The sequence below is a fragment of the Macrosteles quadrilineatus genome, unplaced genomic scaffold (genome assembly GCF_028750875.1).
Source record: "Macrosteles quadrilineatus isolate MER2022 unplaced genomic scaffold, UCM_ALF_1.0 Scaffold_2__2_contigs__length_208266976, whole genome shotgun sequence".
Lineage (NCBI taxonomy): Eukaryota > Metazoa > Arthropoda > Insecta > Hemiptera > Cicadellidae > Macrosteles > Macrosteles quadrilineatus.
The window spans coordinates 127,966,806-127,992,101 of NW_026542595.1; the positions used below are offsets into that span (position 1 = coordinate 127,966,806).

The 25,296-nt window shown below is 36.0% G+C and overlaps 1 protein-coding gene and 1 non-coding gene across 3 annotated transcripts in view; both read right to left on the reverse strand.

Annotated features, from left to right (window-relative positions):
- The window catches only part of LOC128986657 (HIV Tat-specific factor 1 homolog), an 89,249-nt gene that overhangs the window by 11,580 nt on the left and 52,373 nt on the right, over positions 1-25,296 (reverse strand). The window lies entirely within an intron of this gene.
- On the reverse strand, positions 9,875-9,963 carry Trnay-gua (transfer RNA tyrosine (anticodon GUA)). Its single transcript is given in 2 exon segments — positions 9,875-9,910; positions 9,927-9,963. It is a non-coding gene; the product is annotated as a tRNA-Tyr (tRNA).

The following is a 25,296-nucleotide window of genomic DNA, read 5'->3' on the forward strand; positions in this document are numbered from 1 at the left end:
GATGCTGTGAATGTTTCACAAGTTCCAAAAATGGAAGCAGGCTATTGGAGTTTTTATAATAAAAGGTTAGTACGTGTTAAACCTGCCATTGATGAAACTGACTGTGTTATAAAAGAACAGACTATAACTTTTGATAAAAAAGAAAAATGTTGGGATGCCAAAAAACAATTTATAAGGAATCTACCAGAAGGGGAACATTTGGATGATATTTGTCTAATGTCACAAGCTATGCATTACGATGGATCGAAATTTGTGTATGGAGAAAAAAATTTTAATTTGATGGAATACAATCCTGATTTATTAGTTGCTGACCCCACATCTTTGAGTGGATTTAAGTATATAGATAATAGACCATATATACCAGAAAACTATGTATTTAAAAGAATGGAAGATAATCTATTGATTGGGGCTAATGGTGATGTATTTAGAGTTACAGGAAAGGATGATGTTATAAAAAATGAATGAAATTGCATACGAACTTCATAAGCCTGCAAGAAAGAATTTCATTAGAAGGTCTTTTAAAGTATTGGGTATAAACGAAACCATACAAATAGATTTAATTGATATGCAAAACTATGCTAGAGAAAATTCTGGCAATAAATATATTTTAACTTTAATAGATACATTTTCTAAAAAAGCTTATGCTGCTCCACTAAAGAATAAGACAGGGTTAGTGGTTACAGAAGCCATTAAAACCATTCTACCAAAGGGGGTTAAAAACATTCAATCTGACAATGGAAAAGAATTTTTTAATCAATATTTTAGCAAACTAATGAAAAACTTAAATATTAATCACTATCACACTTTTTCTACAACTAAGGCTGCAATTGTGGAGAGGTTTCAGAGAACTTTAAAAAATTGGTTATATAGGGAATTTAGTGCTCAGGGAAGTTATAAATGGTTGGATTTACTTCCAAAGTTAATTCGAAAATATAATAATAAGGTGCATAGATCTATAGGTATGAAGCCTAACCAAGTGAATATTAAGAATAGTAAATATGTGCATGAGAGGTTGACTTCTAAAGTAGTGCAAGTTAAAAAGCCAAGATATAAGGTGGGTGATAGTGTGAGGATTTCCAAGTATAAACATGTTTTTAGTAAAGGATATACTCCAAATTGGACAGGTGAGCTATTTACAATAGCAGAAGTTAAGAATACAAAGCCTGTGACTTATATCTTGAAAGATGAAAATGGTAATATAATCAGGGGAGGCTTCTATACAGAGGAGTTGTTAAAGACCAAGTATAAAGACATGTATTTGGTAGAGAAGGTAATTAGGAGGAAGGGTGATTTATTGTATGTCAAATGGCTTGGGTTCCCAAGTAGCCAGAACTCGTGGATTTCCACTAAGGATGTCCAAGGGAGCGCGCCGTGAGCCGGGAGCGCGCCTGAGTTCACGTACAAACCTCGCACTGTCAAGTTGATGATTTTGAGAATATACTTGTGAATGGATGTGGATTTGAAATAGTAATGAAGTTGTACAATGGTATTGAACATTAATATAGGAGTATAGGCCGTGGGCAGGATTTTTAGGATTGGTGGCCAAAAAACGCCCACCATGTTATTCTTATGGGGAAAACGTGCCTAAAGTGAGGACTCTTTCTGGGTTCGCCACTACTCTACATTTACACTTGTAAGGGTCAATAAATATAAGAAATAGCTTTTTTAGCTTAATATCGAATATATTTATGGGAAATAAGTAAGAAATAAGGTTTGACAATTATATAGGGATATTTAGGCAAAGATCAGGATATTTGGTTTTAGTGGCCAAAAAATGATCCCATGTTATTTCTTATGGGAAAACGTGCCCCAAGTGGGGTAAAACCGGTAGTTCTCCACTACTAAGGTAATATTTTTACATCACCACTATACAGTGGCGGTTCTAGGACCTTGTCAAGGGGAGGCTTCCAGGGGGGTTCTGGAGGGTTTGGAACAAAAGAAGAGCCTGAAACTGTCTGGGAGTTGGCATGGAAAATTTTGTTTTTTAAAGCAGTTTGATGACTTTTTAAAGCTATTGTTAACTGTACCTCTCCAAAAACCTTTGTTAACATTTTAGGACGAAATATATGTTTAAATTAATTTTCCACGGTCCAATGGGAGGGCTTTAGCTATTGTAGCAAGCCCCCGCTAGACCTGCCAGTGCCACTATAGGTACATTATATACCATTATTACCTTCTACCATTATTAGAGTATCTTCTAATCACAAAGGTTATCTTTCTACATGAGTTGTACAATAGAACATAGAACTGACAAAATGTTACTACCTCAGCAAACCTGTAGACTAAGCAAATTTTTATTCGCATGATTGAATCATTTTCAATTCGCCTAAGCAGCAAACCTAAGTACTCAATAAAAAATGTTATAGTGAATAAATATGACTTGTTTATGAAAATGAGTCAAATTTCCATCATATAAATTGAAATTCGCTTAGCCTGCACTCTGCAGGTTTGCTGCGGGAATGGTGTTTTTAAGTAAACTATCCTATCCAAACCCCCAAAAAATATGTTTTTCAATAACCTAAAGTTTCAGTAGTATTGTTTATAACAATAGTAGCCTTTGCTTTACCCCATTTTTGAAATGTGAACTTCAAACATTGCTATAAAAAATGCAATCGATATATTACAAAATCACGTCGTCAGCGCAAATGAAAGATACGAACGCCTTCGATCTAGTAGATGCAGTCCTGCTACGTTCATGTTGTGCGGGTCGTGTCATCAACGCCTAGACTTGTTTATTCAAGATTTTTGACCACGAAAAAGGGAGTTATACAATTAGTCCTTAGAGCCTAGACGTTCTAACTCATAAAACAATTTTAAAAAATACAAAGAAAATGTTTAATCCCACAGTATACTAGATATTTAAATTACAATCACTTTGGTATTTGAAAAAAATATTTTGAGATAGTAAATAACTCTTCAGCGGCTGTTTAATAATAACAAAATTAACATTGCTCTTATGGCGGGCAAATCCAAGATGGCCGTTGGCTTCCATGAACTCCCTTGGAAATCAATTCAAAACAACAAAGACAATTTTTAATCTCATAGTATACAAGATATTTAAATTATAATCCTTTTGGTGTTTAAAAAAAACTATTTTTTTGGATGGTAATTAACTCTTCAGCAGCTGTTTGGAATCATCCAAGATGGCCTCTAGAGTCCAAGGACTCTTAATAGTTACGTATAAAATTACAATACCACCGCCGCAGCAAACCTGCAGACTTAGCGAATTTCCATCTGCCTGATTAGATTTAAACTAAATTGTCTCCTTAAAAATATCACATTTATTCCCTATTTAAACAGAATTAGTTTAATGAGTACTTAGGTTTGCTGCAACAGGGAGGGTAAACAAGTTTTTTTTAATGTAAAATATTAAAAGGTACTATGGTTTAGTAAGAAATTAATGTATTTTCCAAATTTGATCAAAATATGTTCATAAACAAGCAAACTACAACAGTTGACTTATTCTCCATAAGAATAACATGGGAATTTTAAAATTACAATTTTTTTGAATTTTCTCCGTAACAATTAGGCCCATAATAACGCTTCAATATACAAAATTATTTGTTTTTTAAGCTCTACAAAATGGTTTAAAAAGAAATTGTGAAATTTTGTGTTTTTAGGGTCAAAATGGGAAAAACCTATTTTTACCCCATAAAACCCCCCATAAACCCCCGTTCCCATAGTCCGATCATGCTGGTTCGCGAACTCATTCAAGTTTATCCTGCCTTACACCTTCAAACCAAATTTTATCAAAATCGGACAAAAATTACTCAAGTTATCGTGCGGATGGACACACACACATATATATATATATAAATTTGAACGAATGGTGTTTTTGGCCTCTGGGGACATCAAAATGAAAAAGTAAATCGGTCCCGGGCTTAGGTCTTACCATGAGACCTACGGTAATAGCTACTTCCCTATAGGGAAATTCGCTAAAAACACTATTAAATTTAAAATTCCATATTATTCTTATGGAGAATAGATACACTGTTGTTAAAATACATATATTTTTATACAATTTTGCAATATTCTTTATTTCATACTAAGCTTTAAGCATTTTATATACTGTTTTTTTAAATCTAGGTTAAAGTGTTTCTGATTTTAATTCTCAGGTGGGTTCCGAATCATTGGATCACGTCATTAACACGCAGCACTTAGCTAAAATCCATCGGTGACTGGCCGGATTAGAACCCAGAACTTTAAGACAACGTATCCAACAACACAAGGTGGGTTACGAATCACTAGGTCAAGTCATCATTACGAGGCTAAGCCTATTTGTGTTTGGCGGGATTCGAACCTGTGTCCTAAGGGCAGGAGTCCCGCGCACTCACCAATTGACCGATGAGGATGATGATGGTTATGATTACCTACATCAAGGCCAACAACACTACGCCGCAGAGGGAGTGGCAATGATGATCTCACCCTACATCACTGACACTATTGTTCAAGGAAACGCTCATGTTCTCAACCAAGGTAGGCCTAACCGTTTGAGGTTAAACAAATCTAGGACGTTCCGTGGACATGGTTTTCCAAAACATTAGGGGTATTTCAACACGGATTATTTTCAAACTAAAACCCCTACTAAAAAATAAATTAACTTTCACATAAAAACGGAAACCTTTTTTGGATAGAGGACAGAAAACTATCCTACTAATGTGTTAGACTAGTACGTTTTTAAATTGTACATCATCTGGCCACCAGAACAGTTATAAATACTGCAGTACATTGCATACAAAGAAAACAGAAATTCCATGGAATAAGAAATAAATTAATCAAAACTCCAATTCAAATTAACTTAATTTCCAAGGCAAAACTTTACTTCAGCACAAAGTAAAATTCAAGGTGGTTTCCAGGGCACGCTTTATTTTAGCACACTCTAGGACCCTAGTCTGTGATTCCAGGTTTCCAGGATGCGTGGTAATTCTGTCAATAGTTGGTTCGATTCCAACCCAAGCGAAGTTGATTCAGACTCAGATACCATTTGTCATTGGCCTACACACAAATAAACAAATGCCAAGGCAGCTGAACTCGTAAAATAAGCTTTAAGAAACAATGTAATGTAGATTTCGGGATAAAACTAAATGACTGGACGCATAGTAAAAGTCAAGGACTTTTCAACCATTTCCAAAACTCACAAGATTCCAGTTGGAAACCTTGTATACTTCCGATGAGGAATTTAGAGTTAGCATGTGAAATTGTGTTTGATAAAACCAACACGTGATTACGTTTAGTGAACACAAAATCTGTATTCTATTGAGGAACAAAATCTCTCTTTGAGATCTTTGGGAGCGCCGCAGCCCGAGGCTTATTGCCATTATTACCATTGTTGCCGTGGTGTGTTCAGCTTAGCTCTCAATCAAAATCTCTTCTAGAAATCCACCAAACAACGAACAGTTCCGAATTCCTGCACGAAACTTGACGATTTAGTAGATCGTTCTTCGCCATGAACAATGGAATTGAAACTTGCGATGTTTCCAGTTGTAGTCATAAATCGGATATTGATCATAAGATTGCAGGTTTGATTTTGAGAGAGATCGGTAGCTTTTTTACCGAGCTGCTTAACTTGATACTGGCTTAAATAATCCAACAATGAAACAGCTGATCATAGTAACAAAGCTACACAAGGCATCTTACTCCATTCTACACTACAAACACGTAAAAAGTTTTACAAATTAAAATATGTTCTGAACAGATGAATGGCATAGTAGGCCTACAATATAGTATATTTCATCACTAGGGCGTAAAGTGGCTTTTTTCGACCGGAGCTCAAGTTTCACTAGCTAGTTTTTAATATTTGCTAATGAAAAATAAGCAACTGTTCGACAATTTCGGATGACGAAATAGTGATCAATCGAAGTTTACAACTGATTACAACAGCTGATTTTTTCCATAGGGACTTGAAGAGTACTTTAGACCCGCAACGCATGTATTAAAAACTGCTGTCTTTAATATGATGAAAAATATCAATTTACAACTTTCTCTAGTCAAAATGTCCCCAACAACAATGTCCAAACAACAGATTTTGGCCGAAGTGTTTATGTCTTGATATTAAAAGTGTTTCTGAAAGTATAAAATAAATCCCGTGTCTCTACAAGATCCAATATTTGTGAACGTGTGATTTGAAACAATCGACCGATTCAATGAAACACAGTTCCCAACAATTGTTTCAGAATTATAATCTAGTTTTTGTTTCAAGATGCGATGCATTGTGGTTACTAGTGCTATGAAGCCTATTATACAACTGAGGAAGAGTGAATTACTGTAGTTATTGTAATGAAATATGAGAAGATCCTGAGATGGAAGGGAGTGTTCATTTCAGCCCTACAATTACCGCCCTCGTCTGTATCCGAGATAGCCCGATTGTTGTAACTAGATCAGAAGAGCTCGAAGGAACTAGGTTGTGTAAAATGTTGGGTAAAGTTATATAGCATTTAGGTTGATTTTGCACGTGCACAGTCAATTGATCCTTTATAGTTGTGGAGTAACACTGTGTTTCGGTTATAATACGCCCTAAGGTCCAAAAAATAGACTACGTAGTCCTTCGAAATTTAGGTCATCATTAAGGATTGGACAAGACGACATAACAAACACACATAAACACAAAATAACGTAGACGATACTTAAATAAATCTGGTATGTACATCTTGGATATTTTTCCTCTGGTACTAAATCAAGCATTGTTCGTAAGCAAAGCAACTTATTTTATGTGAAATTAAATAAATAACTTTGATATCGTTGTTCAAAAAATCATTAGATTACTAAACGGCCCTTGCTAAGAGTCAGCTGGCATTTAAATTAATATTCAGCGCAAACAAACACCCGAATGTGCTGTTAAATCGATTGAATTGATTACACAATATCCTAACATCGTCGAAGAACGTAACACACGAAAATTACAAAATAAATACAAAATTATCGAGGTGGAGATTAAATTGAAGAGCGCACCGTACAAAGAAGCCGGGGAACATTCCTCTGTTGATAATCATCTTCGAAATTAAACAATGTAAACAAAAACCGTGTTAGAGGCGTGGCCGTGACACAAACACGGCGCAGGCGCAGACGGCGCGGCGGCGCAGTAACTATTCATGTCGCCTTGATAGTCGCTCCTTTCTCTTGCACCTGCGACTTTCTAACAACTCTTGCGTTCTTCAGGTACACAATTATCTATAAACAATCGCCAAAGAGGTAATATACGACGATGGATTGATCTCCGTAAAGAGTTTCCACAGGTTAAAAAGTATTTCTAGGATTATTCAAATTATTTCCAGGAGACTTGTGGCCTAAAAGGGATGAGGATTGGGAAAAATTAGCGGTGTTGAATTATACCGACATGTGAAAACACCGACCTAAAATTCCTCAACACAACCTAATTACCTAAACCAAAATTAAATCCAGAATTCTAAATCTAAGTCTTCCACAATGACTGCGTTGACTGGCCAAAATGCTGGCCGATATATGGTTCGTTTCGAAGGTAGATTGCTGCAATGAATCCAACACGTCAGCCAGTATTTTTTACCAGTTCAACATATCAAAATTCGGCGATCTATACTGCGTAAGCTTACCATCTAGTTTAGTACATAGCATATTTTCCACATCTGACAAATTCGTTATACAATTTTCCTTGGTTTTGTATCACGACCCAACCATCAGTAAGCCAGATTATGGACGTACATTATTAACTGCATTGTCCTAATAAGGGCAACTATTTTGGATAATATTTAGCCAACAACACTGTCAAATTTAAAATGTCCAACATTCCAGGACACATTGCACAATTCACGAAAACCCAAATGTTAAGACAGAGAAGATAAAAAAATCCAGAAGATATCCAGGACTACACAGATACAAATCGAATATAAACACTTTTTCTTCTCCCTTTGAACGTTGTTCTAAACATGAAACCCCCTATGGCGTGAAAAACTACAACGTGAAGCAAACAATCTTTTGTTTACTAAAAAAAAACGAAGGTATCTATGCATATTTTAGCTTAACATATAGAACCGGCCAATCCACATTACAGCAAATGCATGTACTTAGCACTGACCTAACACATGTCACCACCGCCTTGTCCTATATCAATGATAACAGTCGAGAATCCATTACTGAACACAGGCGTGCCTACAAGTAGGTTAACAATTGGTATAAGAAAAGTGGCGGCTCCATATAAGCACATTCTGCTTACTGTTGCGATACTACAGTACGTACATGTGATCATGATTTCTGCAGTTAAACTCTACCATAAAAGGCCCTCAATCATGGTTGTTGATTTAGAATGCATTTTCCTACAGTTACCTGACAAAGTGGGCTTCCTTGCACTGAAAAGGTAAGCCAAGTACCTAATTGTTTCATTTACTTACTTTTTCCGCACTCATTTTTTTCCGCACTCCAGTATTCCAACCAAACCACACAAAACAGTGTGCTTTTATTAGGCTCGAAATACGTGTACGCTTGAAAATAAGTTGGCAACGACAACACTTAGTAAAAGTAGGAAAATATATAACGCGAGTGCAAAGTGCCTTTGCTGCACTCGCCAGCGGGTCGAGCGTAAACATTTCTCTCATGTGCAGCGAAGTGCCACTCGCACACTAGTTACACAAATAACTATTTAACAAAACCTCGTAGAATTACCTAACCACTTCCACCATTGAAAGAACCGTTGAAACATGTTGCCTAGGACACAACTACCCGTCTTCGGACATAGTTTATCGCAACAACATCGACAACGAACACAACAACAGCAAACTGTTAGTTCGTTAGTCTGAGCGTGAAGCAGGAATGTTAATTAGAAACTGTTTGCATCGCATTAGATACTTGGCCAAACCCACACAAGATCTGCATATAAGATTTGCCATCAACATTAGCGACTGAAGATACCTTGGCCAACCAATCACTGAGCCAAAGATTTTAACTCGTTTTACTTATTTCAATTCAATCTTGTCTCAAAATGTCTCAAAATCTCAATATGTGTAAGTAGACTGCAAGCCGGAAAGTTTATAAAACAATTTTCTATAAGAAAATACAATATAATGTATATTAATCTTAATTTGTCATTAATTCCTTGCTCACTGTTAAGACATGTATTACTGAGATTTACAAAGACTGGTCGTTGAAATAAGCAAGTAAACAATTTGACAATTTTTACTTGAAAACTGTTTTTACACTTGTCATTTTAAGTGCTACCGCTAGAATATCTGAAAATCTAGCAAGTATTAAATTTTTAATTATGTAAGGAGGAAATATCAAGGGTTGTAAACCTAAATTTTAATTTAATTTGTTTTTACTTTCTTGGTCAGCTTAACTAATTTGACAGATTTTAACCAGTAGGCCTTCATCATAAAGGATGTACTTTATTGTTATTTTAAAATCTTTACGGAGGGAAGATCACACATTTCACATTCTCGAATATAAGAATTTTTACTTTATAGTCAATTATCCAGCCTATAAGCTCGGAACCCCTAGGCATATACAAAAATAATTAAATATTTGATTTTTTTGTTTATGCCTTGAGTCACAACACTCCCACATAGCAAATATATAAATAGGCGATCGGCGGGGATTGATCCGGCGCTTCCACGACCGAAATCCACGCAATTGTAGTAATGAACACAAAACTTGATAGTTTTCTTCTAAATACAAGTATTTTCATTAATTTAAGTCTTTTAAACCTACAAAATAGAATATGTGAATATTCAAATTGTATAAATCAAATAAATCGTCTGCGCTATTCAAAAATAATTAAAATACGTTTCTGATTAACCACTAAAATCTCAAAAGAGATAAAACAAACATTTTTTGATCGACAGCCGAATTTAAATTGTTAACGAAACAGAAAGAAAATGTCAACATCTATCAAACTCGAGCAAAAAGATAATCCTTCGAGCCGGATTTGAACCAGCGACCTATGGATATCAGCTATCTTGCCTCTACAGTCCACCGCTCTACCAACTGAGCTATCGAAGGCGCTGAGAGCGGGCAAGTTTCTTCGCGAACATGATCCAGTTGGGCCGTTCCCCGTTCTACTATACCTGATCTACTACGTTCTACTACCCGTTCGTGTTTTGTTTACATATAAAGATATTGTGCACCAGTTGCAGCAAACCTAGAGGGTTAAGTTAAACAGTTTTTAGAAGACCGCGTTACACCGGAGTTAAAACAATCCACGAAAGTATTATTTGTGTGACAGTCCAAAGAACGCTTGTTTCATCAGAATATTTTTAACTGTTGTTCAGTTTTTTCAGTAGACATTTTGTTTTCCAAAAGAATCTGTAAACACATGTCTACATCTCTTTTTTAACCTACTTTTACATCGAGTTGACAACAAAATGTCAACTCCGGTGTTAACACTGTTTTTAATCTAGAGCAAGCGTAAATGATTAGCCAATTTCCCTTGCCCTTAATTTACTTTCCTTGCGTCCTAGAGTTTTACTTTCCCCCCAAAATTGCAATTATTTTTATATTTGAATAATGTTTTTACTATTGATGATTCAAATGTAAACCCAAGATATTCCTTAGTTTTTATGGCTCAATTTATACAAATACTAATTGAAAACAACTAAAATATCCCGATTACTTCACTGACTACCTGAAAACCTCTAAAATAACTCGATTACCTAATTAAATACATGAAAACAACTTATATATATTGATTACCTCACTGACTATCTGAAAGCAACTCAAATATCTCAATTACTATACCGACTTCCTGAAAACACCCAAAATATCTACATTACTTCATTCGATACCTGAAAAACGTAAATATTTCAACTACCCCATTTTCTACCTGACAACAACTGAACTATCAGGAGTCTCAACAGTTCATCATAGGATCACCGTGCAGACTTTTAATATTGTAATCGTCAGACTTGCCCGAGGTCTCGTCTGGGCAGACCTATAGTTATTCATCATCGTCTATAACCATAACTAGAACTTCACTTCTTTGTGTAAAAGCTGCTGTTGTTGATGGCTACTGAGTTTGTGTATTCCAGTATTTATGGTAGTAGATACTCTCCAAGGCAGTAGTTTTTTGATAGTGAAAAGGTCAAATCACCCTTCATAAGACCCTCCTCCCCATTATTTCAGGTGCTAGTAAAATCACTGTTAATAACCGGTAGATACATCCGACTCTTCCATGTTAAAAATATTGAATTATTTTCAACCAAATAGTAAATTAGTTTACGACCAATCCAAAGCCCTCTGGATCGTTTTGACTGCTATGCCTCCTCAATGCCATGAAGATTGATACCACTGCGAATCTCTTGACAATCGAAGAATTGAGTACCATTACGCTAAGCTGAACATTGCATCGTAAACTGTCCGGCAGCGCAGGCTATAAACGCTATGAACACCGCAAGCCTGTTCAGAGGCTGGAAGCTTGGCTATAAACAGCAGGCTAGATGGTATCTGCACTTCGCCAACTATAAACACAGCAAAGCAGAAGCTGTTGTAGACATAGTCAAGTGCTGCCCTACATTCTACATCGGATTGGAGAGTTCTGTTCTGATCATCGCCAACGTTGGAAACTACGAGAATGGATGCTGGAGGATATTTTTAAATTCTTTCACAATCTGAAGAGTTAGCAAGAGTATTTTGGGGGACTACATACTCTTGAATAAATCTGTATGAAATCTAATGGAGTTTAGTTATGTTTTGAATTAAAATATTATCTCCTAACACTGCATGAAAATGATCCCATTGCCAAACAGTGCGCAAAATAGCTCATTTACGCTCTAGAGCGGGAATAGACCATTCTCACTCGATAAATCAGCTGATTTCACAGATAGCGTTTCTACACTGACCACAGTCGCGGATCTGGTACGTTAACAACCGGTAAGCAAATAACATGACTTAATGACATTTTATATACAACTAAAAAGTCAATCTGTGTGTTATGATAAGTTATTTATGGTGTTAGGAAAAACATTGCGTGTATTACAAGCACAAACAGCCATCGCCGCTCTCGAAATGTAGGGCCATCAACAGTTCTCAAGCGGCAATGATGTACTTTGCGCTCTCAAATAGCTATTGTTCAATACATAATAGATTTATTTACACAACTGAAACGATATGAAAATAATCATGGTTGTTTCCTTCGACTACTGAGATACAATCATGTATCATGGGCATTTAACCATATTTATCTTATATAAAAAAAAAACTTTAGCAAAACTTATGACAGCTAACCTGGCCATACTACAGGACCGAATTACACGCGGTTGGTACCAAATTAAATATATTTTCCTGTAAATGTGCATAATCCCTTTATAAATTAAAATAGGCCCAAAAATAAACACGAAAAATAAATTTGAAATAAAAAAAAACAAATAACATGGGTCTTATGGGTTGCCATGTTGGTGACGCAATAACAACAAAATATAAACAGAATACCCCCGCCGCAGCAAACCTGCCGACTAAGCGAATTTCCATTTGTCTGAATTGATTTTCAGTTAAATATATTTTAATAACATTAGGTTTAACGAGTACCTAGGTTTGCTGCTACAAGGAAACTAATAAAGTGTGTTTTTGAGTAAAATATTGATAGCTTAGTACAAAATAAATAAATTTGCCAAGTTTGATCAAAATATATCCATAAACAAGGAAACTACAACATTTGACAATATTCTCCGTAAGAATAACATGGGAATTTTAAATTTACAATTTCTTTAATTTTCTCCGTTACCAATAATCGAACAAAAATACTTTTATATACTAAATTTTTGTTTTTTTAAGCTCTTTAAAAAGGTCTAAAAAGAAATCGGGAAATTTTGTGTTTTGAGGGTCAAAAGTGAGAAAAACCAACTTTTACCCCATAAAACCCCCCGTAAAGCCCCGTTCCCATGGTCCGATCGTGCTGGTTCGCGAACTCATTCAAGTTTATCCCGCTTTACACCTTTAAACCAAATTTCATCAAAATCGGACAAAAATTACTCAAGTTATCGCGTTCACGGACGTATATATATATATATATAAGTCTATATATATATATATATATATATATATATATACATATATACATATATAAAAATTTAAACGAATGGTGTTTTTGGCCTCTGGGGACATCAAAATGAAAAAGTAAATCGGTCCCGGGTCTAGGTGTTACCGTGCCACCTACGGTAATAGCTACTTCCCTATAGGGAAATTCGCTAAAATGAAAACAAATCGAAGAAATTCCAATCACATGTTTTATTTACAGCGTAGGGTGAAAATAGAGAAGTTTGCACAATACATAATTTTGGTCGAGTTTTCGACTACGGAGCGAGCTCTCGTTCTAAAAGAGTTTTGATGACTGTAATAAAAGAACGACAAGGTGTGAAATAAATTTTAATAGCTTCAAGCTGTCTACCCCAAGTTGTTTTAGTATCTCTCTACACAAAAAGAACACTGATACGGGCTTGATTATAGTAAAAAAATTGTAATCACATTCGAATTAAAAAAAATCTCTACTTGTTGACGATAACATTGGGAAAACCAAGACAAATACGTCTAGATTCTATCTGTACCACGATTAACTAATACACTTGATGGATACATTCGTAATATTATATTCGAAAGGTCAATCAACGCTGATAGCTAGATTACTGAATCTACCCAACTGGCCCAATTGTTTAAACTAGACCCCTAACCCTCTAAAGCGTTTATGATTTAATCACATCAATCAACAAGGTAAACAAGTAGAAACTACCTAACAGCGATTACGTGCCGGAAGCGACCGTGCCAGAAGCGACCCAGCAAAAATCGTGCCAGAAGCGACCCTGGTAGTAGTGTGAGTGCCACTAGCGACCCATTGTTTGATAAAGGATTTTACAATGTTTTGTTCAAATCGGTGTTAATGGCTTATAAACAAATCCTATTCTTGTTATAGTAATATGTACCATCTGGAAGAGCCCAATTATCGCCTAAAGAGCTGTTTTAGCCACTGAGCTATAATAATATAACTGGAGTAACCACTCTGTGTTTTAAAAACGTACCACTGTTTTTGCTGGTTTTGTTTCAGAGTTTCGTTTTGTTAGGTTGGCCGTGGGACTTGTCAAATTAGAGAGGCAAAATCAAGATGGCGTCATCCTGTTTTGTTGATGATAGTAAACAAAAATCTGCCAACTCAACGTTATGATTGCAATATAAGTTTATTTGTTTATTTTACGAGCAAGAGCAACCCATTTTAACAAGATCATAAACCGAAGGTCGTTTTTTAATCAAATGCCATAAGGCTATTGGCCTAAACCAATATCTCCAAACCAGGAAACTTGACTAGCCTATTTTCACCACATAGCTTTAAAAGAGGTAAATAAGTTAGTATTTATTTACTATCAAACAAAAACAATTTATAATGTTTCAAAATAACTTTAAATACAGAGGTTTTAACGTACAATAACTTAAATAAGTTTTTGATACAAGTCCCTGAAATAACGGATAACATAACCCCAAATAAATAGTATGGTTAGGTTAGAATGAATTGGAATTATTTGACAGCATCCCACCAACCGATCACACGGCCAACCTAACAACACGAAACACCAAAAACAAACCAGCCAAAACAGTGGCACGTTTTTCTCTAACGTTTAACCAGAGAGTAGTGACTCCAGTTATAATCTATATCTCAATGGTTTTAGCATCTCTAGTTCCCAGCTGCTAGCATAGACTCAAGTTATGTGTGGTAACTTAATCAAACAATTTTTCTTGAATTTTTATCATTTTATAAGAGCCAATATAATCAATTAACTTATATTTTCTTTATTTTTCAATTTATTATCTAAATATATAAATATGAGATGGTGGATGTGTGTTTGTATACTACTTAATCGCACGGAAACCACTCAAAAGATCTAAATAAAACCTCACATGGAAGTAGTTTATCAAATGTAATCAAAATAATGTTGATTTCAGTAAGTAAAATACTATGTTACAATACTTTGTTAGTACAAATTTTATAATTATGCCATAGTTATGTAATAATATACTGACATAGTCATTAAATATGAAATCCCTCTCACATAGGCAACTGCCCGTGCGTGAGAAATTTCCTCTATCAGTAAATAAATATTCTAAATTGAAAAAAAATACATATTTAAAAAACATGACGTGACAGTTAATTGGTAATAGTTTGGTTGAAAGAAAAAAAAATAATAACTACAATACAAAATTAAGGTATACAATATACCGGGAGGACAGTCTTATTATTTGGATAGTTAGTGCAACTTGGACTAATAAAATCCAGACAAAATTCAAAAAGCAGAAACCATTCGAATCGTCAAAATTTGGATTTGTACTACTAGCCTGTTTGGAGATATTGGCTTCTTAGAATTTAATGAAGTTAATGTGTTCATTAGCTGTGTTTAATGAATTGTTAACATATTTTGTTTGAATTTTAAATGTTAAATTTTAAATCTTTCAACGACTGCCATTTTTTACTCAGGCGTTCTTTTGAGCTTAAATTTACGGCATTGTAATCTACTAGTGAAGACCTTTAATTTGATGTGCATATCGACCTATGCTTACGTTAACAATTTTCTTCCGATTCCTAGGGCTGTGCCCCCTGAGGAGTAAGCGTATAATAGCAAAGCAAATTAAATGAATCTTTAAACAACTGTCATTCATGGCTCGGTTGTATGATTTGAGTTCAAATTTGCGGCATTATATTCTGCTAGTAAAGACCTTTAATTTGATGTACATGTAAACCTATGCTTCTATTTAAGATTTCCTTCTGACTCCTTGTGGGACGTCCCCATGATATGACAGAAAATTGATATTTCCAAAAAACAGTAGATTTTTAGGTGTGGTGTTGATGAACCAAATCTTATTGATTTATCTATTGTCGTTTAGAAAATATTTAACTGTCTTCGGACTTTATTACCACCCTTACACAGTATATACAATAAATTCCTACCCTTTTCTTGCATGATATTATTATTTTGTTAGTAGAGACGTCTTCGTCAATTTTCGTGATAGCAGGTCAACAACATCAGGGGCTCTAAGCTGCCGTACTATGACTAGAAACCTCAAAATCTTCTTTATTTAGTTGTGCTAGAATACTCTTTTCCATATAGGGAATAAGCTATTGCCGTAGGTCTCATTGAAAGACCTAGACCCGGGACCTATTTCATTTTTCGTTTTGATGCACCGAGAGAGCAAAAACACCATTCGTAAAAAATATATGTAATTGCATTTCCATTCTAGCTCCTGAGCTGTTATATTCAATGTGATTTGTGAAAAATACGTTTACATACCTTATAATCCGACAAATAGCTCAAATAGTAGGTTGTTTACATGTTTCGACTTGTATCCGCCATTGTCAAAACATTGCAGTTGGACAAAAATACGTATCATTGTTTACTAATGTCTATAAACTTTTACACACCCATACACGAACAAATAAAAAATAAATAGGCCTATTACAATAAATGCACCTGGAGTCTTATGGATATGTGCTGGCAAATGTATATTCGTATGAATTATACGATACAATTTACATACAAAACTATTTTTCTTTCCTAAATGGGAATAAATTTAGTCTGCAGGACTGCTGCGGTGGGAGTATTTTGTTATGTAGTGATAGGAAACAGTTTTAATGGTTTTATAGTGAAATTATGTTTAGTTTTTATTAAGAATATAAGTTGAATCGGCGTTAATTCTTACTCGCCTCCCGCTCCAAATTCTTGGGTCGCTAGCGGCACGGTAGAAAATTGGTGGGTCGCTAGCGGCACGGGTCGCTTCTGGCACGGTCGCTTCTGGCACGACACCCCTAACAGCGTCCACGTTTTAAAAACACATTACTTAATCAAGTTTTCGAGTTAATATTGACTTGATCAATGATCACCCCATTGGGGGGCGAAAGGTAAATAAATGGATTAACATAGAAGGGTGAAATGTATTTCGACAAGAGTGGCGTACAAGACAAAAAATCCGTAACATAAACAAATAATAAGTACCATCAGCAGTCAAGGATACCATCTTTCAAACTCAGTATTGCACAGGACCGAATGTCCTTCGAAGAGAGCCAAGAGTGACAGTAAATACGTATCAGTGTAAATTAGAACCTTGATATATTTATGGCCAATTGAGCTGTTAAAATCCTTCCACTCTCTCCTATAAAAGCCGAAAGACAGAACAAGGGACGATTACGATGGTAAATGATGAGGATGGACCAAAGTGGACCGGAGTGGACACATCTCAATCGATGGCCACTTCAACCTGTTTGTAAATAAAACTTGAAATCTGACGTAACCGATACGCTAGCATCAGATTGGAAAAACGCTAGCAAATAATGGTTCATTAATAATTCAGAACGTGAATTGAAGCATTTGTCGGGCTGTGTGGATTGTAACCTAGTATGTTTCAAGTTGAATGTAGTTGTGATTTAAAATATTTTAGCTGTTTGGGCGAATTTCCCCATAAGGAGGAAGCTATTTTGCCTCTTCTATTACTGTATGTAACCCGAAAAGACCAAGACTCGAGACCGATTTACTTTTTCATTTCGATGTTCCCAGATGCCAAAAAAACACAATTCATTCAAACTTTAAAACGTTCTACGTAAACAAAAATATAACGTAGGCTACAGACGTCTTAAAGTACATTGTTGACGTTTCTAAAAAATCTGAATTTTAAACAGCCCAAAATTGTATACTTTAACATTTCGCACGTGAGGTCCTTTCTCCTCACACCTGGAACAATACACTAGCCTTCCCAGAGATAAGTCCTTCGGGACCTCTTGACTATTTTCAACTTGAGTGGCTTGGTAACCGATACATCTAGAAGAAAAAGGCCACTGTCAAAATGTATGTGGGATGAACAGCTTCAGCAATCACCACACATACAAACTAATACACATAAATCACGTACACATAAATACTCCCAAATACACGCAAAATCAACGAAGATTCTACACCTCTGCTACAGCACTCAAACACACAAACCGTCAACAACAACCAGACTGGTTGAACAACCATTCGACCATACAACCATCTATCCATCGTCATCTTCGTAACTCTCATTACAAGTGGGGCTCAGCGCGGCTACTTAATTGTTGTTTTGTCTAGTTGTAACACATACAAAATGTTGGTGAAAGTGTCGATGAAGCCATATTTTCCATTTTACGAAGAAGCGTATGATAACGCCGCCGGGTGGAATTGTCTAACAGCGTGACTGATTGGAACATCTCCATTGAAATGCTTTATACATCAGCTATAAAATCTAGACATGTCTTTTAGTTTAGTGTAACATTTCGGGGTTATGCAAGGAACATTATCGAAAGTGGTCGTAGAAAGGTAGACCGACATTGTAGCCTTTGTGTCGAAAAGTGTTTTGAATAATGCTAAAAATCCCGATGAATGGTTGAATAATGATATGTGAACTAAGCATTCCACACTCTCTGCCATTGGCTGGAGCAAAACCGATGGTGATTGGTGGGATTTGAGCCCGGGACTTCAGGGACCGATGTCCTGCGCTCTACCACTAGAACAGCTCGCTCCACACTCTTCGATAATAATATTATACACCTACTACTCTAGATATCCAATGCACAAGTTTGTTTCCAACTCAAGACACTATAATCTGTATGATGAAACCTGTCTCCTGACAGGTCTAATGGGACCATAATGGTTCAAAGCCCGAGCCAGAGCCAGGTAGACGAAGGGTCATTAGACAGGTTCCATCATACAGACTATAACACCTCCACGCAAAGATGCTTTCTCATTATTTATGTCCAGAGCTACAGCGATGTTAACGGTCCATTGTTCATTGTATCAGATTATTATTGCTTGTTATGGTTGATGTCATATTAATTTGCCGTTGTTAGACTTTATTGTGAATATACTTATTGTCATTCTGATCGATATTTCTCGTAAATTTATTTGGGATTTAACATAAGTTTTGGCATAATGACTTAGTTGAACTCCATTGCATAGAGTATTAACAATCTTAAACTGTCAAGTAGAACCTTGATACCAAAACCCTCGACAAGTCATTCTTGATCACGGGTCTTATTTGATAATCCCCATGAAGAACGTTTTACCGAGGTTCTGATGTATGTATACAAAATATTGAGAAATAAAATAATAGTTTATACAAAAAATACATTTAAATAAATGAAATCTTCACATCAAGGTTAAAACCAATAATCAAAAGAATTTTTGGGCTGAGAAGATTGTCAATGTATTTTACAAGTGTGGAAAAAACCAAACAAACAAAAACACAGATTTTGACTAATAATTAATTATGCCCACCATGATGTCTACGATGCCCTCGAAATGTATTAAGAATTGCACAATTAAATTGATTAATTGGCCAAGACGAGATATTCGTGAGAGACAAGCGAACCGCGACGAACCGATGGCCTAGAAATCAATTGCAAACATTGATAACGGGTTTTCTCACTAATTATAAACACTGATGATTGATTGAAAGTTGAATGACGTTTAAGAATTTAATTCATTATTTTTTACTATGTTGTAAAATATCACTATGTTATCTTCTGAAGGTTTACTCTGAAGAATCGTATGATATAGTGCATTTTTTTGTATAATTTAATCCTTGCTGAATTTTTGAAGTAGTAAAGCCGTTGGCTTTTCCTTTTGACTTTTGATAGAGGTGGACATTAAATTATTATTTTAATTTTGTATTAGGATTGTAGTTAAAATAAACATGGATAAATTTACCTTACAATAGTGTGCACTGATATAAATCACCGACTTCTATTGAATTCGCTGGAACTACTGTCAAAATATATATATATTTTTTTTAGCTTACTAATGTATAGTTTATTAGACATAATTTAGGTTTAAAAAAATGTGCACCAGGGGCTCCAAACTTAACTCCATTTAACTACTTTTATCCGTGTTTTGTGTTTTCCAAATTCAAAGGCTTTGCAGGATTTGAAGCAAAAAGTCGTTCATCAATCGGAATTATAAACTCAGCATATATTGTCAAATCTTGGTCTTCGGGTGTTGACCAAGATTTGACAATCTGCAGTGACCGTGGAAGCTTATCATCTAGATCAGCATATATTGCTGACACAACTGTGCTTCAAACACTCTTAAAACAAACTCAACGAAAACTGAGAAGAAATATTTAAACAGCCTACTACAATAGGAAATACACGATGAAATGATATGGTAATCAATGATAATTTCGTAAACCGCATGATACGCTATACCCATAGAGGCGCGCCAACTCCAAATCAGTGACCCAAAAGGACATAAGTGGGGTACGACGTATGCATCCTAAGCAGTTAACGGGTTGTCTCTGTATGTATATGAATGAGGCGAAGATCACCATGATGACAGATAGAGCACGTTGTTGTGGTGTTGTCGTATTGAAGAGACAGGGGTGAAGAGGAGGTAGAGGTGGGGGTGGAGTTGTTAGAAGCTAATGTGGAGTTGTTGAAAATAGGGTTGTTGGAATTGGGGTTTATTGGAGGGTGGGGCGGAATTGTTGGAGGTAGAGTTATTGGAGGTCGGGTGGTGTTGTTGGAAGTTAGGCTGGAGTTGTTGGAAGTGGGGTTGTTGAAAGTGGAGTCCTTCGAAGTGAAAATCTTAAAAGTGGGGGTTGTTGGAGGTTTGGTTGGAATTTGTTGAAGGTCGGGTGGAGTTGTTCGAAGTTGAGTTGTTGGAGGTTGAGTGGAATCTTTGGAGGTCTGGTGTAGTTAATGGATGTGGAGGTGGAGTTTTTGGAAATTGGGATGGAGTTCTTGGAAGTAGGGTTGACGGCAATGAAGTTCTTGAAGGAGGTCTTAGGTTGTTGTTGCAGGTCGTGGTGGAGTTTTTGGAAGTGGAGTTGTAGGAGTTAGGGTTTTTTTGGAGGTTGGGGGGATTTTTGGAGGTTGAGTTGTGGAGTTGTTGGAGGTGGAGGTCAGGGTGTGCTGAAAATACTTCTTCCCTCCAAAATAGTTCACACAATCAAATAATTTGTACAAAAATCATCCCGCTCAATGTAGTTAGAATACATAACAGTCGTATTTTAATAAATAAAAACAATGTAAATAAAGCTACCTTATAAAGATAAATAGAATAGGCAAAACTTTCGTTTTGAGAATCAGTCACATCGCTTACAGCGTGGCACGACGAAAACCACAGTTTTCAACATAGGTGTGTTGTATCGACCCTCACTCATATACCTACGCCCAGAGCTCGTGTCGAAAATAATCACTTTATTTAGACCATTATCTCACTACAGCACCAACTAAAGAGACTACAGACGTTTTTAATTATAAGGTACCATACATCATACAAATGACCATTTTACAAACACGATAGTTCTAACAGTCTGCTGATGCTGGTCAAAATCTTTAAACGCTTCTTTGAATTTCCGGAGAGGTAGATGAACCAGGTCCGTGCCGCTTCACTGCGGCTGCGCGTTATCCACGCATGCGCACGTCGCCAACCTACCGTAGCGCCAGATAACTGAGACTGCGCTCTACTAGGCAGCCTGTCGATCATTGATGTAAAGCAACAACAATACAGAGTTCAAGTTTTTCCTCGAGATTTATCCTTTTTCAGTTTTCTACGATGGTTGGATATACAGCTGGGGTTTAGATAACGAGTCAAGCCATTATCACACAGGTGAAAGACAATATGGTGATCGGTAAGATTTGAACTCGCGCCGTCAGGACAGAAATGAAATGGCACGTTCTGTCATCCGGTGTGCTACTAGACCAGCCCAGCACAACTAATGGTTGAATAGCTCTGCCTAGTTCAATTAAATAAATCTTAAGCTACGTGTACGGCTACTAACCCAGCTATTCTGCAACTCAACCCATGAGTGCATAAGGACTGACTCAAATTTGTAGTGAATAAGTAATTTAAGCCAGAAATTCGCATATCAACCAAAACTATTAAGCCATGAGAGACACAACTCATAATTCAAATTTGGAGGGATTATGTCATTTGAGCTGGTGGAATATTGCCATCAGCTAAAACAACCAAGATTTGGAAGACAGGGAACACCTTGATTTTTCAAGCTAATGACCATTTGCAATAATACATCTCAAAGTTTACAAGGATTTGGAAATTAAGCCGGAAGACATCTCTTATCAGCGAAAGCAACCAAGAACTGAGAGTTATAAAAAACTAACCCTCGAATTTGCATGGGTTGGGTAATTCAAACTAGGTAAAATCTCTCATCAACTAAGACCAAGACCTAGAAGACAGACATAACCCTAGACTTTATTGAGTTTCCCCTAACCTACAAGCTAGGGGAAATCTCCGATCATCTGAAGAGTTTAAGACCTGAGAGAATGAAAAATGACTCAACAATTTATAGGGATTAGAACATTCAACAGGTTCAACCCGCTTATCAATAAGTGACCAAGACTGGATCGCAATTTGCTAATTCGATTTGGCACGACTTGCCACCCGTGAGTTTGGAGTTTTGCCCAGAAAAACTAATCAGCAACGCGACTCTTCAGATTTACTGAGCACTTGTCTCTCTCTCGCTCTCTCTCTCGACGTGTCGTTTGCTATAAATTCTTCATTTTAAATAGTGAAAACAGAATTTAAATGGTTTTATAAGCTTGAACAATGTTTGGAATGATTAGAAACCATGTACATTAACTACTGATTTTCCAACCAATGTAGTTTCTTTAGCGATCTTAAACTACTCTTCAACACATTATTTGTCAAATTCTATATTGTTGATGGTGTATTTACATTAGCTAACAGATTATTGTAGACTCCTTTTGATTTTTTGAGTCTTTTTACTTGTGTACTTACTATCCCTACTAATTGTGTAGTGTATGTGTACTTCTACTATTAGTCCAGTCAATGAATGATCCAAAAGTAGGTGTAGAGTGCGTGAGCAGGTAACTAAGCGATTCCTTCAGAAACTTGTTCAGGGGGCTTAGGGTGTTAACATACCAAAAGTCCTGACTCCTAGGTGGTGAGCCAGGGGGTGGAGGGGGGGAAAAGGGGGGGAAAAAGGTACGCATTTTGGGTTTTTTGATTATATCTCGAAAACTATCAACTTTTTGTATACTATAGTAAATTATAAAATTGAAGAAGATTAAATTTTCTACAAGAAAAGTATATAATGTGTTTATTTTGGTTCAACAGATTACGAGTTATAACTTATTTAATTGATATCTTATTAAAATACTCCTTCCATAAGAAATACATGTAAATTAGTATGCGAAATGGGGCGAATCCTATCCGCCCAAAGAAAATATAACTGATATTCTGGAAATATTGACAAAATTTCCAGTAATTTGACACTTTAATCATGAAATTTTGTCAAAAATTAAAGCGAGGGTGAGCGTTTAAAAATGGGATGATTTAAGGTTTTTTTTATATTTCCAATAAAAAAACACCAAAACTCGAAATTTTGTTACCTCGCCCTCGCCTTAATTTTGGATCAATTTTAATGATTAAAGTGTCAAATTACTGGAAATTTTATCAAGATTTCCAGAATATCATTTATATTTCCTTTGGGCGGATAGGATTCGCCCCATTTCGCATACTAATTTACATGTATTTCTTATGGAAGAAGATGTTAATAAGATATCAATTAAATAAGTTATAACTCGTAATCTGTTGAACCAAAATAAACACATTATATACTTTTCTTGTAGAAAATTTAATCTTCTTCAATTTTATAATTTACTATAGTATACAAAAAGTTGATAGTTTTCGAGATATAACCAAAAAACCCAAAATGCGTACCTTTCTCCCCCCCCCTTTTTCCCCTCTCCACCCCCTGGCTCACCACCTAGGAGTCAGGACTTTTGGTATGTTAACACCCTAAGCCCCCTGAACAAGTTTCTGAAGGAATCGCTTAGTTACCTGCTCACGCACTCTACACCTCATTCCTTGACTGGACTATATATTGTTTCCATCTTATAGTTTTATCTAAAGATTGTTGTATTTATTTTTGACTAGTGTACCGCTCTATGAGTGGTTTTTATGATTTATCATCGTCGGCTAGGTTTGTGTACAATTCTTGTAATATTTTCATAACATTCTCACCTGATGACGGTAAAAGAGTCCAGATCCCGAAACGTCGTGAATACTTCGTTTTTCGTGGTGAAAATGTCAGCAATAATCTGTCATATGTTTTTGAAATACAATTACAAATTTCCAACAATCAATTCATCAATTACTCAAGAATAGTCCACTCTTTGGTGAGTTGTGGCGATTTGGTTAACGTCATTCGCTCAGTCAGACTGTGAGATCTCTACGTGAGGTCGAAGAACACAACATGAAGTAGAGTTTGTATGATCACGGTGTCAGTTTCACTTGTATTGCACGTCTGTCAGCTACATTGGACCGGATGTGATCTGGAAGCACAGGTTCTGTCGCGAGGAATGTGCTTCGTGCTGTTCTATTGCTACGATTGCAATAATAATGTCTAAAATGCAATTAGTATGAACATGATCTGTTGATATTTGTTGCATTATGTGATTGGAGTGTTTATATATATAAAAATATATTTAATGGTAATTTTGCTTAAAATAATGAGGAAACAGCTGATAAAGATGCTTTCGAATACAATGTAAAGGTAAGTAACAGACACAAACCAAATATTCTACTTGTATTTTGGAGATCGGGAACAATTTTGATTTTTAAGTACAACTTAACTATTGCACTACACAAAAATAATAAACTTAGCACTTTTACTTAACTTACGTGAACTTACTATTTACTTTAACTTATGTGAAAATATTTTTAAATTGAACCTTGTTCAGTATACATCACCCTGTGATATATTACAATATGTATAAAGGTCGTTAGTTTCAGTACAGTGTACGGTAAACGTCGTGTCGGCCAGTCATCAAATGCAGCCAAATGTCAGCTTGCAGCTAGCGATGCTGACCTTTACACCAACTCTCCTCCGTGTCAACTATATACTATTAACAAGGTTCACGGCGGACAAACTTTAATCTGTAAAAATAATACGCAGGCTTAAAATTATATATCCGCAAGCATAATGTTTAGGTTCGAAGTAGTTCACTGATAACTGTATAAACCTGGCCTACCTATCTGAAAGGCTGGAAGGTAGGTATCTAAAGTATGTATGATGGAACCTGTCTTTTGAACCTCCGTCTACCTGGGACTAGACGGACTCTTCCGAAACTTTGAACAGCATTTCGCAAGTTCAACGACGTGGACATCTCATAAAGATTCGACTGCACATGATACATTTCGAAAGGAATTGAGTTTCATTTTGAGATGTTTAAAAGTACACGAACTTCTAAAGGTCAATGAGCTGGTCTAATGGTTAGAGCACGGAACTCCGGTTCCTGAGGTCCCGGGTTCGAACCCCCACCAAATGACCAATAAGTGATAATGCCGCAACCCCTAGGTCTAGCCTGAA